The sequence below is a fragment of the Arvicola amphibius genome, chromosome 7, assembly GCF_903992535.2.
Source record: "Arvicola amphibius chromosome 7, mArvAmp1.2, whole genome shotgun sequence".
NCBI classification, from domain to species: domain Eukaryota; kingdom Metazoa; phylum Chordata; class Mammalia; order Rodentia; family Cricetidae; genus Arvicola; species Arvicola amphibius.
The window spans coordinates 104,002,907-104,017,430 of NC_052053.1; positions in this window are offsets into that span (position 1 = coordinate 104,002,907).

A 14,524-nucleotide genomic window follows, 5' to 3' on the forward strand; every position below is an offset into this window, starting at 1 on the left:
AAGGAGAAGAATGGAGAGAAAGTGGGGTGGAGGTGTGTTCTACTCCGAAAATCTTTACTTTGTACAATTACGAATCCAACACCTAGGATCCTCAGGAGGCTGAAGCAGAAGAACTGCAGTAAGTTCAAGGCCAGGCAGTGCTTCATAGAAAGAGCCAGTCTCAAAAAAGAAGTCTTTAAGGAACTGCTCTAAAGACAAACCCTGCTAATATATTAAATAAAAAAGCAATCTAGAGATCTAAAGTCAAAATTTCACTGTCTTCAAGGAAACAATATAGTAGGTGGGGCTAGGAAAAATGTAAAGTTGTTAAAAATTCATGAGAGATTAAATAACTTCATTAATTTTCTCTGATCATAAAGCAATCTTTTATGATGTACATTAAAAATGAAATGGAATCTGGGCACGGTGGGATACACCTTTAGTCTATACATCCTGGAGGTTAAGGCAAGAAAATTTCTAAAAGTTTGGGACCAGCCTGGCCTACATAAGGGTTCCAGGCTAAACAGGGCAACATGGTAAGACCTTGTCTCAACAAAGAAAAGAAGAAGAAGAAAAAAAAAAGTGTAACCATCAGAAGAATGCAAATATGATTATAGACACTAGAAGAAGGGGAGTGGACAAAACCTTACCTCACAGCTCAATGGAAGATACAGGGGAAGATACATAAACTTACATGTGAAAGGTTATTTATTCGTGATGATGAATTACAAATATTGTGATTGTTAAGTGACATATTGTTATTAAAATTATTCAAATGTCATGAGTTTATATTGTTTTTAAGTTAGCCATGCTATTTACAAAACACTTCAAAATCACATAAAACAAAAATTTTTCTGACTGAGAAATTGTTAGGAGCAGAGACAAGCACACTAAAAAGAAATAAGGAAGAAGATGAGGAAAGACAAAGAATCGAAGTATTAGGAATGTGTGTGTGTGATGTTTGAAGTAAAATTTCCTTAAGCTCAATTCAAGGTCATTAAAACATAAATATTCCGTCCTATTGATCCAAAAAGTATGTCACTAAATGTCATGTATCTACTGTGATGTAAAACAAAAGTAGGAATATAGAGAGATGATGAACATTCTTGCAAAGAATATTATCTTAATTATTTCTATTAGTTTGATTTTCTAGTCAACAAAATAGAAATTGCATATTCTTTTATCAAATGTTTTTTTTTATTTGCTGATAGAGACACCATTAAAACCTTTGCTTTCTTACCTCAAGGAAATATTTTAAATTAGCAAAAAATTAAATACAACAATCTAAACAATTAGAAGTTAACACTCATCAGTACAAGTATTATAAACTACAAATTGGCATATATGTATATATACCGATTTACAAGCTAAAATGTATGGGGTGTTGTTTGATTATTGTTTAGAGGAACGTGCAAACCATTCAAATATAAATTAAAATGAGAAAAATAAAAATGAATTGACTTCAACTAAATAAGTTAAATTACAAACAAATAAATTTTAACGGTATATAAATCGCATCTATAAAAATAGCAATTAATCATACTCAGAATTGACAAGGCATAAAGAAATTATAGCTCTGTAATTCAGTAATTAGTTACTAAGATATTTGAATAGACAAATTCAGAAATTTTAGCTACACATTCAAGTACATATTTTGTTTTTAGAAACTATCCTCAAGTACAGATACCCTTTCCCTGTGTATTTGGATAAAAAGCTGCTGCTCTTTCCATCATTGCTTTGATAACAATATTTGCATATATATGGCAATGTAGATAATATATAAACAAATATTATAGATGTATTTGCTTATATAATATAGCAATATTTTCTTAACCAGGCTTTGGTTGAGGAAACTATTACGTTGATATAGTAGTTTTAATTTATTTACCTCTGTACTGCCTGAAAGGTAAATACCTGAATTTTATTATTAAATATAAAATATCCAAAAATATTTCTAATATGGTACAATGTAACTGTTCTAAATTGCATGCACATGTGAAGCATTTGAATTACCTTTGTGTGAAGAGGTATATATCTGACTGTAAATAGTTTTCCTTGTGAAATAAGAAATTAAGTAGTGAGTCCTGTTTTTTCTTTTCAAAGTACAATTTAGGATGGCCATACATTCAGATCTGTGGTCTTCCATTGGAGAATGGTTGACCTACCAGGGACCACATCCATAAAAGAAACGAGTCTCCCTTCTCCACAGTCATCAGTTGCCAACAAATAGTAACTTAGACAGGAGAGAGAATTGATGGCCACCTCCCCTCTCCATGTGGGATTTTCACAAAGTTATGTGGGCCAGAAAGGGTTTGTGGTTCTGGGAGAACTTGGAGGAAGGGGGAGATTATGATCAAAATATATTGCATGATATTTTTAAAAGGAAAAAGCACTAATAAAAATGAGAAAATGTTTTAAAAGACTATGAATCTTGTAAGAGAAGGTTAAAAAAAAAAGAAATTAAGGTTGACATCCAGTTATGACAGCACCATTTATTAAAGATGCTTTCTTTCTTCCATTGTATAATTTTAGCTCCTTTGTCAAAACTCCGGTGTTCATAGGTTTGTGGATTAATATAAGGGTCTTTGATTCGATTCCATTGGTCAACATCTCTGTTTTTATGTCAGTACCAAGCTGTTTTCATTACTGTAGCCTTATAATAGAACACAGGGAAAACTAAATGGAATGCTGGGAGAAAGGAGAAGAAGTTAAAGAAGAGAAGCCATGTAGTACCGCCAGAGATGGATGCCGGAACTTTAGCCAGTAAGTCACAGCCACGTGGCAATACACAGATTAACAGAGATGGGTTAGTTTAGGATATGAGTTAGCAGAAATACGCTTAGGCTACTGATCAAACAGTATTGCAGATAATATGGTTTCTGTGTGATTATTTCAGGGCTGAGCAGTCGGGAAACAAACAAGAGGCCTTATTGCAGCAAAGTGAAATGACCGTCAGACCCAGATCTAAAAATGAATACAAGTTGATATCTCTCAAATGTGAATTCTAGCTTTTAATGTTTATACATATGTGTTATGTGAAAGCAGTGCTGTGTGTAGGATATTAAATTAGAAAGGAGACAACAGGAAGGGGCAAAGAGGTGTGGTGGACTGGAGGGGGGGGGGTGATACAAGAGAACACATCATGAAAAGAGACTCCAGAAGGGGGCAGGGTGAAGTGGAGATGGGGAGAAAAAGATAGGCGAACTATCAACACAAATTTGAAAATGTCATAATGAATCCTAGTATTTTATATGCCAATATAAATACATACATACATACATACATACATACATACATACATACATACTTTTTTATTTTAAAGATCAAAGTTAGGTCCAAATCTTTACTTGGTGACCATGTTGACTTGTGTGGCTAAGACATTCTCTCTAGTCAGATCCTAGATTCTAGAATCTAGGAGACAGGGACGCGAGTCATATGCTGAGCACTGCTCCTGTGTCAGTTTTCTGTGAAAGTTACATTCACAAGGGTCTTGCCAGCCCACGGCAATAAATGCATGCATAAGATTAATGTTCTGAGAGAGAGTAAGTAATTTTGAAGTTACAGATCCTGATTAATATTTTTTAAAAAAAATAGCCTTGTTAAACTTGGCTTCAGGGTATTAAACTTTCATCATGAGAGAAAGACAATAATATTTAATAGATTGCCAACCCATGAGGCAAAAACACATGATTATTTCCCATTTTCTGTACCACCTCTAGGCCAGTGGTACTAAATAAATGTTAAATTATTGGAAAACTTGGCCTGAAAGAAAACTTCTATGCAAAGGAAAATACATCATGTTGTAACCTTCACAGTGGCACGACAAGAATTCTGGAAGCTGGGCAAGCATTTGAATAAAAGAAAAAGGAAGGAAAAGACTCATTAATAACAAGATATAGGCCAGTTCTTAAGATAAAGTTTCAAATCTGCAGACATATGGTCTTTGTCTTTATTGTGATCCAATTAGATACCCTGTTCCCTGAACAGAATTTGGCACATAAATGATCTTACAAGAACATCCATTAAACTAATGTATAAAGAATTTTGATGAACTGAATTTTTTTCTCCTCTTTTCATGAATGATGTAAAACTTTTCCCCTTTGCTGATGAATAATGTAAATCATAATATAAATACATCTTCATTGAAGCCAAGGGCTTCTTGAGACTGCTGTTGCTGTTGCTGCTCTGGTTATTTATTCTAAACTTGAGGAGACAGATAAACTGAAGGAAGAGATGTAGGAAACTCTGTAACAGATCAGTTTTCACTTCTCCTATGACTGAGGGGTGTCAAGAAGAAGTCATCACTTCCCAATATCATACTTAGGTTATGACTCAGGAACTAGATGCTGACAAAGCAGACGAAAGAAACTGAGGCACCTGAAGTGGGAATGAAAGTTCTAAGAAAAGTGAGAAAGCACCATGCTATGTCACAGCATTTGTGACGATCAGGGAATTTATCTGTGTTTGATTGTGTTACGTGAAACCTACACATAACTTCAGCACCTTATATTGCTCTTGCACCCTGTTTTACTAAGACAACGGTAACTTAGTACGTCAGTCTCCAATTTCCTTTCTGTGTGCTTTATTATGTATTGTCTGTTATGTGTTCTAGAGTGGGTTCAGGCATTACTTGTGTTTTCAAAAACCTCACAGAATAGGGCCAGAGAGGTATCTCAATTGTGGTGGTTTGAAAGAAAATGGTCCCCAAAGGGAGTGGCACTATTAGGAGGTGTGGTGCTGCTGGAGTAGGTGTAGTCTTGTTGGAGGAAGTGTGTCACTATGGAGGCAGGTTTTGAGGTCTCATATGTGCTCAAGCCACTTCCAGTATAAGAGACCACTTCTCTTGCCTGCAAGATGTAGGACTCCCAGCTACTTCTCAGCACCAAGTCTATCTGCATGCCACCATGCCCTGCCATGGTGATAATGAACTAAACTTCTGAACTGTAAGCAAGCCACTACCAATAAATATTTTCCTTTATAAGCATTGCCATGATCATGGGGTCTCTTTACAGCAAAGAAACCCTAACTAAGACATCAATGGTGAAAAGTGCTTGCCACGCAAGCCTAACAACCTAAGTTCTATCCCCATAATTCTAGAAAAAAAACTTACAAGAGTTTCCCTGTGATGTTCAATATGCACACACAAATGCACGCGTGCACGCTCACGCGCGCGCGCGCACACACACACACACACACACACACACACACAGGACAGGGAGAGAACAAGAGAGGGGGAATGATAAACTAAAAAAGAAACTGCCTATCTTTCATCTTCATTTATTTTCTATTCTTGTCATAAACCACTGGTCAAAACCCACATAGGGAGGAAAGGATTTATTTGGCTTACAAATTACAATTCATCGTTGAAGAAAGCCAACATAAGAACTCGATGCACAACCTGAAGGCAAGAACTGAAGAGACCACGGAAAAACATTGTTTTCTAGCTTGCTGATCTGGCTTGCACAATTTACTTTCTCATACACCCTAGGACCACCTGCCCAGGCATGAAACCTCTCACAGCGGGCTGAGGCCTGCCAAATCAATCATCTAATGGGGCCAACTGATTGGCCTACAGGAAAATCTAATGCAGGCATTTTCCCAATTGATGACTTTAGCTTGTGTCAAGCTGTCAGAAACTTAACCAATGCACTCATCTTAAGGTCTCATTAACAATAGCAACAGACTCATATTTGTGTTCAGTCATTTTTATATTCCCGCATGAATCCCATCATTCTCCCAACAGATTTCTCTTTTTATTGGGTGTGTTGTTGTATATATTATAGGAGGCTTATATTTCTGCAGTCTTTACTTTGAAGGTATTTGTACTATGGAAAACATTGCTAAATTTATCCTCTGTTTCCTCCTACCACTACTTCTTTTCCAAAACAAGGCTATTCCATGTGTTTTAGAACTCATTCTGTAGACCAGGCTGGCCTCGAACTCACAGAGATCGAGATCTGCCTGCCTCTACCTCCCAAGTGTTGAGATTAAAGGTGTGTGCCACCACCACTTGTTTCTTATTTACAGATTATTGATTTCCCAAGGCATTCTACCAAATAATAACCATCTTCTACTGCAGCTGATGTGGCTACATCCTTAAGGAAGGACAAGCAGAAGTTGACAAGTACATTACTGTAAGTTCCCTCCACTGTACAACACTGCTGAAGTTTCTGTTCTCCCTTTATCTCTCCCCTTCTGTTGGGGGTGAGGACGTGGGTCAAAGAATCCCAAGCTACACCAAAAGATTCCACTTATATTTTCTTTAGTATAATGGGCAAACTCATGGAATAGGAACAAGAAGTCCAACCTCAGTGTGTGACGTGGGAACCAGAGAGAGCAAGCCCTGGTGGGCAGGCAGTTTTTCTTTGGATACCCAAAGGTCACACCCTTTCTGAGAGCCAGCTCAGCTCAGCCTCTACATTTTACAGCCACTCCAGCAATATCTGGAAATACCTCCAAGCCTAGTTTAATCACACATTCAAAACTAACTCTTGTTAAACATGCCCCTCTCCCAGACACCCAGATTCCAATGACTCTCTGAAATGGCCTCTGTTTTTTCCAAACACACAACCCAGAGGCTACCTGACCTGAACTGCTGCTGCGTCTTTGTCTTCTGGGTCTTTGAACACTAGATTTTAAAAAGTCCCAGAATAGCCAGTTCATCTGAGCACAGAGAACTCACATTTTCCTGAACCCAGCTTCCTATTGTAACCCAACGTCCTACAGGTCACTATGATAACACTTGAACTAAGAGTAATTTTAGTTAGTGCATTTGCTCTGGTCCTGTTCACAAAATTGGAATTGGACCTTGATTTTTTTTGTCCACCTTTCTTTGCTCCTCATCCATTAGCTTTTCCAATTCTCCAGGGACCCCTTTCATTTCTCAGAAGAGGTCCCTGCAAATGACACAGTTCCCCCTTCTCACCCCATCCTACGGTAGCATACATGCTGAAGAGCCCTCAGTCCCACCAAGATTCTGATAGGGCTACTTCTTAGCCACCTTCTCTTACAGACAAAACACTGTCACCATTGCAAAAGCCTCAAGTGGCAATTCTGTTGTATCTGCCTGCTCTGGGTGAGTTTTTCATGCCCAAGATCATTGAAAAGTATTTGCATGTTACTACCTTAAAGGCATTATATTTAATTCAGAACAAATCTCTATACTTTTCTCCAAATATAAAGCATTATTTATGGATAGGGTGGACATTCATCTTCACTTATCTCAAAGAGCCTTTGTTTATGCCTGTTGTTCTGGCTTAATTATTAACAGGGTCCACATTCAAAGTTGCTGTGGTCTAGGGACAAACTACATACTTACCACAGATCAAACCTGTATATCTAACTCTTGCTTCTTATAAAGTTCATCATTCATATAATATCATTCCCCTAGTATATGCTTCATTATGTAAAACCAAATCTTTGGACACAAAGCTCTGTACCAGTTATATGAACAGCACATAAACACTACTGTTTGTGATTTAAATTTGGATGTTAATTCTTCGATTTATGCAGGCTTGTATATTCTGGGTTCAAATAATTCAAGGAACTTATAAACAATAACACAGAATTGGGATTTGAGGTATAGTTAAGAAGTAAGCCAGGTGGTGGTGGCACACACCTTTAATCCCAGCACTTGAGAGGCAGAAGCAGGTGGACCCCTGTGAGTTTGAGATCAGCCTGGTCTACAAGAGCTAGTTCCCGGACAGGAACCAAAGCTACACAGAGAAACTATGTCTCTAAAAACCAAAAGAAGAAGAGGAAGAGGAGGAGGAGGAAGAAGAGGAGGAAGAGGAGAAGAAGGAAGAAGAAGAAGAAGAAGAAGAAGAAGAAGAAGAAGAAGAAGAAGAAGAAGAAGAAGAAGAAGAAGAAGAAGAAGAAGAAGAAGAAGAAGAAGAAGAAGAAGAAGAAGAAGAAGAAGAAGAAGAAAAGACTTGCCTAAACCTTGGTTAAATCTTCAGCACTGAAAATAAAAAAATAATAAATGAAAATATTAACCACTATGTCTGTTCCATCTGTCTCACTGGAATCTTCCCTGCATATTTATTCATTCCAGCAGACTTGGACAGGTAAACAGTACATACACTACAAATGACATTTGAACGATTGATCCTAAACCCTGCATTACAACATTCTGTTCATCACAGGAGCACTCAGTAACTTATAAGTAAAGGGTGCTGATGCTCCAAGCCTGTGAAATTATTTGTCAGTAGAGTAGAGGTATTGATTTCTGTTTGTTCTTGAAGCAGACTGCCAATGAAAAAAATAAATATAGAAAACATCCATAAAATATATCACTAGATACAATATTAGCCTATGAAGATTTTAGTAAGAGATTGATGTGAGTCAAGATTTTTCAGTCTGTGAGCTACTTACATTTTGGACCATCTCATATTTTGCTACTGAAGATGTCCTGTGCATTTTCATATACTTGGAGTATCCTTGCCTGATCTCTCCATCCACCAAATTATACCAAACCCAAATACCCCCAACTACTATCAAATGCCCCACGGGAGAAAGCTTGTTCCTCAACGAGAGAGAGTATCTGAGGCAGCAGTGGCAGAACAAGAGACCAAGCTCCGCATCTCATCCAACAGCACAGCATCAGGGTAGATGTGCAGTATCTTCAGTCATGGATGATGTAGTTCCACCAAACAAATGTTTTTTGAGAACATTTACTATGTGAAAGCTGCTTTCTTAAATGCTATGAGAGGATTGAGAGCAACAAACTAAAGTAAGGATCCTCCCACCTCAAACGCCAAAAGATAAGACATCTCTGATGTGAGTGGCTTCATTTTAATTCAATATGTGTCTATTTTATATCATCTGGGAAACTGGGTAATACATTTACTGAACATCTAAGCATCGTTACCGGAGTAATGTAAGTGAGCAAATATTTGAAATAGATCCTCTAAGGGAATAGTATAACAGCACAGAACTGTATTATTCAGGTCACAAATATTTGATGAATCAATGAGCAAATTCATGTAAACTGTAAAACGAGAGGCTGCAGAAGCGCTTCAGAGAAGATGGGGTCTTCTGGGTGGAAACCTAACAGGACGATGCTGGCCTTTTACTAAGGATCAAGAAAAGGCTTGCCGGGAAGCCACACTTTAGTTTTGAATTTGTAATAGTCTTTCCTCTTGAGCTTTTCATATTAAGCTTACACAAGTTGAAAATTTACAGCATGAAGCCTCAGGAAACTAGGTGGATTCCCTGTACCCTAGTCTATGAGCTCAGGGCCAGAAGTGTGTTTTATTGGGTGCAAGATGTAAGAAAAGAAGCAGCCTGCAAGGCAGGAGACCTCATTTCAAACTTGCTTTCATGATTCATGTGAGATTTTGTAGAATTTCTAGGTCATGAAATGTGTGTGTGTGTGTATGTATGTAGGTATACATATACGTATATATATATGCATGCATATGTGTGTATGTGTATACACACACACGCACACACACACACACACACACACACACACATATATATATATATATATATATATATATATATAGAGAGAGAGAGAGAGAATTCTATCTTACCTTCCTATCTCAAGTTAAATATCATACAAATATCCAAAAACTGGTTACAAAAATGAAGTCAGCCGATTACATCCACAAGTTTTCTATGTACAGGTTCAATCAGTCAGGACTGACAGTATTCAGGAAAAAGTTCTTCTGTACTGAAGATAATCTGACTTCTTTTCTGACTGTCATTCACTCAACAATTCAATATAACAACTGTTACCTCACACCTCACATGTACATGGTACATAGTGTTTTTTAATATAGGACTATGTACAGGTTATATGCAAATACAACATATGATTTGGGTTCTTGGTATTAGGTAGGGTCCAGAACCAATATTCATGGAATATCAACAGAAGACTATATAATCTGTGAATTGTGTATAAAGTGGATCATTTTACTGAATGGTTTCTCAGGTTACATCCAGATCTGACAAAAAAAAAGCCTGGAGTTTTATCATAAAGGCTGCTCAAAAATCCATAATAGGACACAATTATGAAAGAATAGCATAGAGGTTTTCAGTTATGTAAGATTCATTTACCAACTTACCAAGTAGGTAGACTGAGATTCCGATGATAAAACTCTCAAGGGACTGATACTTTTGAAAAGAACTAAAAGTGAATTATCAGTCCTGTTATATAAGAACTGTGAAGATTCTCCTGATGATTTCAACATTTGGAAGTAAAACATTTCCATAAACATTCTTGCTCCTAACTTCTCAGCGTCCATTAACGAAAACTAATCACAGCTCAGATCCTCTTACCCTGGCTTCCAAGGAGGCTACAAAGAGAATTTCATCTTTTCTAACCAAGCTGTGCTTTCCTACAATGAGACACTATCGGATTTTTATGGTGGTATGTCTTTTATAAGCATTATGTGAGTTATACAAAATAACAGAGCGAATATGTTCAAAGGCTATTACGCACACACGCGGAAATATCATAGTGAAACTTTATTGAATTTTCCTGTTGAGTTCTAACCAGTCCACATTCCTTACTACCCCTATCCTTCTGCAGAAGGTGAAAGTAGTGTATTTATCAGAGTGATGTGTTCAGTATGCATTCTACTTCATTTTCTTAAGGAATGTGGGGAAGGAATTGCAGGAAGAGGAGTGGGAGTACGGATTTGATCAAAATATGTATGCATGGGTATTAAATAAATTACTTTAGAGAAGTATATTAAGTCTGGAAAACCTCAGGATCATCTGTGTAGTGCAGTCTAGTGTCTTGACATATGTTCATGGTATTATAATGTTTAGCAAGTGATTAATTCAGTTGGATGAAGCTTTTTGCTGTTTTGTTTGTTTGTTTTTCCCTTGACAAAGCAGACTCTTCTGCCTTTTCGCTTTCCTCTTGCAGCTTTTCTGGGGGAATCCATCCACCTAAACAAAACATGAGAAGCTAGAGAAACGTTGATAGGAGAAAGCAAAACTCATTCCTAATGCTGAGCTTACTCTCAATCAAAATCAACATCTCGGTTCCATCTGTTCTTCGGGATTTGTGAGAAGCGGGGACGCCAGTTGGCCTGGAACATTCTGGAGTGAGATGAAAAATCTCTTCCTTGGAACCTAGATATTGTATGCTGTCAGCCAGCATGAGGTTTAGATATTTTATGGAAATGTTTGCCCAAAATAGCCTACAGTAGCTTGGGGCGGAAAGGATGATTTGTTTCATTCAATGAAGACCTGGACCAGGGAGACTGTTGGGGGGGGGTCCTCGCTGAGCTCCTCTGTTTGGTTCCTTCTCCCTCATGCACCTCCTTTCCCATAGCTGATACAGAGCTCAGATGGGCTGCATCTATATTTACTACTTCCTTTGTCTGAATAAGAATCTGTAATTTCTTCATATTTGGCAAGGATGATTCACTGCCCCCCCCCCCCGGTATTGATGCTAATTGGAGAATTACCTCACTGCAGACTTGTGCACAAACTAGGGCTCAACTCAATATTGCAGCTGCATTAGGTCAGAGAAATGTTTATGGAGACAATGCTGAAAGTCCAGATTATTTTTAATTAAAAATATTTTTATAAGCCCTTGATAGCAAAAAAAAGTGTTTCTTTAAACACAAAACTGAACAATTAAAGAAACTTAAGACTGTGCTTAGTTAAACTATAGCCACTGTGTGACTATTTGGATAGGAATTTTACTGGGAGATGAATAGAAAACAACATAAAAATACTCCTTTGTATTTACATTGCCAAGAAATTGTGTCCAGGGGAAAAGGTGCTATTTGGTACTGAAATAAATCATGCAGCACAGAAAATCCAATATAAATACAAACATCAAATAGTAAATCAATCAAAATGATAAGAACCACCTGAAATATTCTTTGAAATAATACCACAGCTGAATTTAGGGAAAAAAACGATGTATTTATGGGAGGCAAGCATCTGTTGTGATATGATCTATCACAACAGGAAAATGAAAGGTGCGTGCATAAGTTGGTTAAGAAAGAAAACACATTTCAGAGGATGGTGTCCATCTGTTTAATTTTAATTCCATGGGAAACTGTACTCCAGGCCATACCCTGTTTGAAGTTATCAGCCAACATGAATGGAGAGAAGAGATGCATTCTGAGCAGGGGTGGAATTGGTCAGTCTGGTCCCATGAATTGTAGCCAGGCAATAGTAAGTAGAGGTTGAAAGTTTGCATATATCCTAGAATGTCTATTTTGTACTCTTGTTCCCCTAAACAGCAGTGATCGTTGAGAACTGAGAATTACTCATCTTGAATAGATGAAAACCACATCATCAAGAGGCTAAGAGAGAGTTAAATAAAGAGAATGCTTTAACAAAATCAAGTGATAAGTTGTTTTGGCTCTATACTCTGCTCAAACAGAGGCCACAAATCAGGAAGTGACTGCTCCTGTTGGTCCTGGATTCAGCACAAACATTCAGGGTGAGGTTAGAAACAGATAGATTCTAATAAGGTATTTATCTTATAAATAAAACTTAAAAGAACTAACTAAGGGACTGTGTCCAATTTGAGTAATAATACTGCAAAACAATGCCATTGTGTATGTTTTGTTTCATGTTGATTACTGAGAACAACACCCATACAACTCTTTGAATGTAGAGAAGTTGAGCTAGTGCCTACATAGAACCTTTACTCCTTCATTCTAATGTCTTTGGTAGAGGGAAATCCTCTGCAAGGTAACAAAAGAGAAACATAAACACCAACCCAACCACAAAACTTTTGACCTACAATATGTCTTGCCTGCAAGACATGCTAGGGCAATAGTGGCACAGAACTCATGGGCATAACCAACCAAGATCTGATTTTACTTAAGGTCCACTCTGTGAGACAGAACCCAACACTGTTTGGGTAGCCAAGAACCAGAGACTACAAAGCCCAGAGACCTAGGGTAAAGTCAAATACTATTGAGATATATATATATATATATATATATATATATATATATATATATATTCCTAATGATATTCTGCTAAACTCATAGATCAGTCTCTTATCCAGTCATCATCAGAGAAGCTTCCTTCTGCAGCATATGGAAACAAATACAGAGACCCAAAGCCAGACTTTATGCAGAGAGAGAGAGAGAGAGAGAGAGAGAGAGAGAGAGAGACCTTGAAACACACAGCTCCAAATCAAATGTCCCCATCAATGCACCACCTCCCAGTTCAGTGAGCCCAGCAGAAGAGAAGGCAGAAAGATTGTAAGAGCCAGAAGGGATGGGGACATCAGAACAAGGCCCTCTAAATCAACTGACCAAGGCTCATATGAACTCACAGAGACAGAAGAGGAAAGAACAGCCTACATGGGTCTGTACTAAGTATATTATAGCTTTAAGGTCAGTACTCTTAGGGGACCACTGGGTGTGTCAATGAGTGTACGTGTGATTCTTGTGCCCACCCTTGGGGATCTGCACAGTCTGAATGTGATGGTTTTTGTTTTATCATATTGATTTTATTGGCCATGTTTGGTTATTATCTCTTAGAAATCTGTTCTTTTCTAATGAGAGACAGGAGTGGACCCTGAGGGGAAGAGAAATGGGGAGACACTGGTAGGAAAGGGAAGATAAAGTGCAATCAAGATACATTGTATGAGAAAAAATGTATTTTCAATAAACAATAGATTTTAATAATTCAACAAATAATTACTTTTTAAAATATCCATTTCTGGGTCCATGGCCCTACCATGGTCAGGGTCTAACTGAAATCTTTGATTTCTGTTACCACCAAGTGATGTGGGATTCCCCTCTGTATGCTGTGAATACCATTGGCTAATAAAGGATTGCTTTGTACCTATAGCAGGGCAGAACTTAGCTAGGCAGGGAAAATTAAACTGAATGCTGGGAGAAAGGAGGTGGAGTCAGAGAAAAGTGATGTGGGAGGGTCTTCTGTTTTAATAAAGAAACTGCCTTGGCCAGCCCTTAGGTGGGTGGAGTAGGCAGAACAGGAAGAAGGAAGTGAGGTAGATGGCTCAGTCAATTGCCACGCTTCTCCTAAGTGAGACAGACCGCCATGCCTCTCCACAGAGAGAGAGATGCGATGAAGCCAGCCACCAGGTCAGATGTGCTGAGTCTTTCCCGGTAAGACACCATTCATGGTGTTACAAAGATTATTAGATATGGGTTAGTCAAGATGTGAGTAAGAGGCTGAAAATAATGGGCCAGGCAGTGTTTAAAAGAATACAGTTTGTGTGTTGTTATTTTGGGGCATAAGCTAGCCGGTGGCCGGGAGCCGGGCGGCGGAAGGTAGCCAGCCCGTAGCTTATCACTACAGAAAAGACATGTAGCCCTGCCAGAGACAGATGCCAGAACTTTAGCCGGCAAGCCACAGCCATGTGGTGATACACAGATTAATAGGAATGGGTTAAATTAATATGTAAGAGTTAGGCAATAAGAAGCTAGAGCTAATGGGCCAAGCAGTGATTTAATTAATACAGTTTCTGTGTGATTACTTCTGGGCTGAGCAGACAGGAATCAACAAGCGGCCTCCCTGCAACAACCAAGGGCCTTGCTGATGGGATCTACTCAGCCAACTGAGACCATATTTGTATCAAAGT